A 6,374-nucleotide genomic window follows, 5' to 3' on the forward strand; every position below is an offset into this window, starting at 1 on the left:
GTCGAGATCCGAAGACTTCCTCCTCAAGTGACACTGTCGATCACCGAAGGTCGAAGCTCCGTTCCGTCGTCTTCGAGTCGTCCGCGAGAGAGAGCGCGTCAAGCGGAGGGGAGATCTGGGAAGAGAGGAATCGGGCGCGCAGAGCAGAAGTCGGGCTCGGGATTAAAAGGATACACTAAAAAAAATGGTAATAGACAACGCTTTTCAAGAAACATTGTCTTTGACCCATAAAAATCACTAATAGACAACGTTTTTTAAAAAAGCATTGTCTATTAGTAAGAACATAAAGAAATAGACAACGCTTTTCACTAAAAGCGTTGTAAAAGGAAAAAAGACAACGCTTTTTAAAAAAAGCGTTGTCTTTTAAGTGTTGTAGAATCCCAATTTTCTTGTAGTGATACCTGATGTTAGTCCGGTCCTCCAGACCGACTGGACCTTCCGCCTAGGATTACCACCCCCTAGGACCTAGGGTTACCGCCCCCTAGGGTTTTTCTCCACCTAAGGTTACCTCCCCCTAGGACCTAAGGTTACCCCCCCCCCCCCTTTAGGATTTCTCCTCCACCTAAGGTTACCACCCCCTAGGACCTAGCGTTACCACCCCCTAAGGTTTTTCTCCACCTAGGGTTACCACCTCCTAGGACCTAGGGTTACCACCCCCTAGGGCTTTTCTCTTGCCTAACCGCAGTTAGGACTTTCCTGCAAACTTGTTTAGGCTTATTAGATAACAATTAAACTTAACTTTGAATCCCTTTTGCCATTATCAAAACTAAGGTTTGATCGTCGGATACTTCCCGCACCAACATATTATTATTCCTGTGAAAGTTTAGTATACTCTTATCATATCTTACATACCAGTGTTTTAAACAACATAGACTACATACAAAGATATAAAACTACAAACACTACGTAATTGTACCTTTACATTCCCTACCAATTTTTTTATCGTACAACACTATGGATATTTAATCCAATGTTTTACAGAACTTATCCCTCAAAATTGATACAATTACATCAATTCTAATTTTTTTCATGTCTCCTTGTTTGAAGTCCATCTTCATATCGTATAGAAGACATCGAATGTATTAGATCACAGAGAAACCACGGTCAAGGCTGTAAATAACATCACCAATTTAATGTTCAATATTTTATATCAATATTTTCTATTGACACTATTTTCTTGACTTACCTGGCTTCTTGTTGTGGACATTCTATTGTGCGAGACATCCATTGATCGAAGGGGTGATGCCTTTCAAATTTTGGATCAATAGTAGCAAAGTGCTCACGACTATAGAGTTTTAAATCTGATACATGTAAGATTGAAGAGAAAATTTAAATTTTACATCAACTAGCATTTATACAATAATACAAACATATACATGAATATTGGATGCTCACCGCTGTACCAAATTCATATTTGTATTTTCTTCCACTTGCTAGAGAATTGTGATGATTGAACGTCATTGATTTGGTGTCTACCATCAACAAGTGGAAGTGTGCATTATCATTGCACAAAGATATAAAGATATACCTAACCTCTCCATCTTTTGCATCTGTCTTTATCAGTTGTTGGAAGGCAACTTTGCTTGAGAATTTTATTAATGACTACAAATATACAAAGTCATACATACTTAACCAAATAATAAAATGTATTCAAAATTTTACTATTCTCAAATTGATTCCTTACTATAAAGACGGTTGAACAATAAATAGACTTGTTGTATGTCCTACCAGACGAGGATGCCCCCTAAATAGAATTTTACAATACATGTCACTCACCTCCCCATTTGTCAACATCTCTCCATTCACACCGGATAAGAGGAAATCCATATTTAAAGCAAAGGGTGGTTCCTCCCAAACTAAATCATTTGTAAATCTACAAAGTAAATCAATGATTATAAGTCATAAAATTTAATTAGAGAACCGTATAATTATCTAAATTATAAAAGCATATAATTGTCTTGACTTATAAATTAATTAAATCATCTATGTAATTCACATACTTTAGTTTCCCCAACACTTTTAACAAGTACGCCACATCTTCATCTTGTTTTTTTTGTAAAGTTTTAAATTGCTTCTTCACAAACTATGCTCATCAACATAAAAGGAATTTAAATAATGAATTTAATCAAACATATTACTATAAAATTTGTAAATATCTACTCACATCAATGGCTTGTTTCCTCATTTTGTTAAGTTTGGCAATCCTATCTGCATCCTTCTCTGCCTCTTCTTCAGATTTGTCTTCCTTCAATTGTATAATGTCTATTTCTTCTTCCATATCATGCACATTAATTTTTCCTTTCCCCTTCTCCAGAACATCAGCTTCTTTTAAACATTTTTCCCCTCTCCTTGTCTTGAAATGTTCTCCGCAGGTTCACATATTTGCATATTTCTCCGCTGCCTCCTAGGTAAAATTTGGAGCCACAATGGACTATCAATTGGAGTATCCCTGTAATCATAGCAACTTCTGTCACGTCCTCTCCTTCTTCATTTTGCAAAAGCTACTGGTTCACATTGAGGATCGTCTATAGACTCGCTATATTGAGATTGCATGTCTTTATTTTCTAATATTTTAAGTAATTCTTTCACCCTATCATTCAAATGCATGTTCTCCATTGTTAGCTCCTTAATTCTGTTTTCTTGAATAATGTAATTACAAAATTCCTTATTACTTTGGCTTCCTTCTTCATTTACTTCAAATTGTGATGTCTCCATTGCACATGGAATGCCATCAACGCCAACAAGGTTCTCAACCAATGATTTCTCATATTGGGTAGAGATTAGGTCAATCATAATCTGTCAAATTATTATAGCACATGTTAAATTTTTTTTTTTAACCTAACTAAAGTCACAGTAATGAAAATTTACCTCTTTAGATGAGACTCGATCGAATAAATCCCTCACCTTATTAATATGTGAAGGAATATTCCTCCACTTATTTATTCTTGCTCCTATTTTGTATGATTTTTGGATTGGAACATGTTCCAAAAACCATGTCTGATTCACCATCACAAGTGTTAACTATTCATACATGTTTGCAAATTTTTGTTAAATTTAACATCATTTATAAACTAACTACCAAAAGACCAGCAAAACCCTTTAGGTAAGGGAGGTTGGTGTTAGAATGTAATGTCCGATTTGATGAAAATATGCCCCCAATCTTAGGTAATTATGGAGCCATAAATTCATAGATACCTTCAACCTAATTGAATCTAGAAAGATTCTCAAAATCATCTACTATATCTATAAGATATAACGGGACCTTATATGCACTAGAAGAAAATAAGACACAACAAATATATACAAAATATAGAATTTGTAAAATAATAAAATATCATCTTCTCCTTCAACGTGATTGCCATAAAATGTAAGCAACTCCTCAATTCTTGATCTAATAGCTTCTTTTTTGTTTGAGAAGTATGTTAGAAAGAGTTCACCGGATGCTTTATTTGAATTGATTGGATCGAAGCTCCTCGGTCTACAATAGCAAGCAGCAATGAAACGTCTCTTCTTGTGAAGGCAACTGGAACACCTGACCAAGTTAAATGATTAGTTGACATCTACGAACATATACATAAGTATTGGGCACACCGTGGGCCTGATATGATATCGTATCAGGCCCACGTTAGGCCTGATACGATATCGTATCAGGCCTACGTTAGGCCTGATACGATATCGTATCAGGCCTACGTTAGGCCTGATATTATATCGTATCAGGCCCTCGTTTGCCATAAGACCCCACTATCAGTGCCATTAGCTGACTAAATTATTTACCTTTCCAAAATATTTTATTTTACTATACAACCACTTCATGATTAAATTACAAAATTATAAATTGTACCTGAAAATCTAAAGGTTTGAGTACTTAAATCCCAATTTTGGAATATATTGGCCAATATACCATGGATATGCTGCATATCTTGTATGTCCAAAAATATACTAAAGGGTGACTGTTTGATCAATGCTATGTGTTGGTCATATAAAATAACAGATCCATGATGCCTTCCTTTATTTGTGGATGCTTGAAAAAAACTTTTAAAGTGACCTAAAACACTATTCCAATACAGTTTCTATCCAACATCAACTGAACCCTACAATTTATAAAATTTAAAATTTTTTATTCATACTCGTTAAGCTTTTCAAAATCACAGAGTTTTAAAATCAAAAAGTTTAAGGTGATACCTTTACAGATATTTGAAGTGGAGAGAATGATACACCTGATCCACTTCTTTGCGCCATTATGAAAAGAGATTATTGACGGAAACCCTAAAATCCTTCACCGGAGCCTCACGAACACTGTGAATTTTTAGGTCTATATGCTTGATGCTGCTTGAGAGAGACACGAAGACATTACGTAGGGTTTCACTACTGGGATGATTTTGTCACAAAACTAGAGCTGCAATCAGAGAATTACGAATAATACCTAGGCATACACGAGTTGACATAGGAAAGGAGAAAAATGATCACATATTTATTTTTAAATCAAATTGCTTCAAAATGTGATTTAGATGCATGGAAAATCATGATTGAAGAGGGGATGTTGGCGAGAGAGTTAAAATAAGAATTACACATCACTTAATTATGACTTTTGGTAAATACACAATTACGATACCTTTTGGTAAATTTTTTATTCTGCGTACATTTTTTTTTGATAAATTACCGATGATATTAAGATGATTAAGATATTGAATGTGCAATGAATAAAATATAGAGTATTATGGTACAAAATGTATGATCGAAATTAGGCATCATAAATACTAAAATGTTAGCCGGTCAGTCTAACAACCATAATTTCAAACTCAACCAGAGTTAAATTCTTTTAACAGGCAAACCATAGGAGATGTCGTGTTACACGTGATTAAAGAAAAAGTAGCGTGTTTTTTACGATATCAATAAAATAAAGAAAAAACAAGGAGAGCCTTTGATTTTTGTCCTACAAATAAACTTAATTATGCCTCTCGTTTTTTTAACGTGGCATGTCCAGTCAGCAGAATTTGACATATTTGAATTTTTTAAAAAATTCTGGTAGATTTCCTCATATTTTCAAAAATAAAAAACTCAAAAGCAAGAAAACATATTAAACAAATACTTTAGAATATAAAACCAAATTTTAAAAATAAAAATTATGAACTATTGAATAATATTTACAAATAAAATTTATAAATTATATTTATTCCGATAGTGAATTATCCGTGAGCTGTCTTCGTGGTTGACGATTTCGAATGGTCTGGCGATGAGTGAACTCCATAATTTGTAGAATTATGATTCTATATAGAATCGATTTGAGGTCAGAATCAGATCAATCAGATCGTAAAGTCATACGATCTTATAAAAACCTCTTAAAATTTTACGATACATGATTAATAATTTGAAAAAATATTTAAAAAATTTATATATATATATAAACTAATTTAACTACATTATCATATAGTAACATTCAATAATATTTATAGATTTATATCATAAAATGAAAAAATATAAAATTTATATTAATATAATAAGAATAAAAACATTCAATATCAAGAATGTTCTTTGATTTATAAGATAATTCAATTTAAAAGTCAACAAAGCACTTAATATAACATAAGCTATTGAATCCTTTGATGCGAACATAAACGTCTGAGATAATTTTCTAAAGATCTGTTGATTCTATAGGGAAAAAGAAACGATAGAATATTATTAATCAAAAACTTACTCAAAAATAATTAAACAAATATTTAAATAATATCAACGGCATAACCCTAATTCTGCAAAAGATGATAAAAAAAAAAATCTTCTAGCCTCTAAAAAAATTTTAAATGATATTTTTTTTGGTTTAAAACTGAGCGATTAAGGGTAAACCTTGAAACTAATTATAGATCTCTGAATATTCTTCGATTTGATATATTATACATCACATGGTTCAATTGGAATCAAAAGTTATGACCTCTCAAAGCTTCCACCGATCCTGCTCCTATTCTGTTATGATCCTGTTACGATCCTACTAATCCTGTTCCAATCCTACTAATCCTACTGATTCTTCTTCCATCCTAATACAAAAATCAATTCTACACGATCCAGGATTGATTTGTGCTTCTATATCATAGGATCGTACGGTCCTACGATCCAGGATCATGATTTTACAAAACCATGGTGAGCTATGTACATCTCTGTGAAACTCAAAGAGAATTAGAATGGTCAAGGTTGAACCTTGACTTAGCCACTTCAATGCTCAAGTCAGGCCTCTAGGAGCAAAGAGGGAGAAAAGGAGCAAGCAAGAGAAGGAAAATTTGAATTGTTTATGCATGTACCTATGCCTGCAGGAGCAGATTCTTATTTTTACTACTTTATTAACGGGCAAAATGGTGCCCACACCCCCACTAAGCCACGTTTTA

This window comes from Zingiber officinale, chromosome 5B (genome assembly GCF_018446385.1).
Source record: "Zingiber officinale cultivar Zhangliang chromosome 5B, Zo_v1.1, whole genome shotgun sequence".
NCBI classification, from domain to species: Eukaryota; Viridiplantae; Streptophyta; class Magnoliopsida; order Zingiberales; family Zingiberaceae; genus Zingiber; species Zingiber officinale.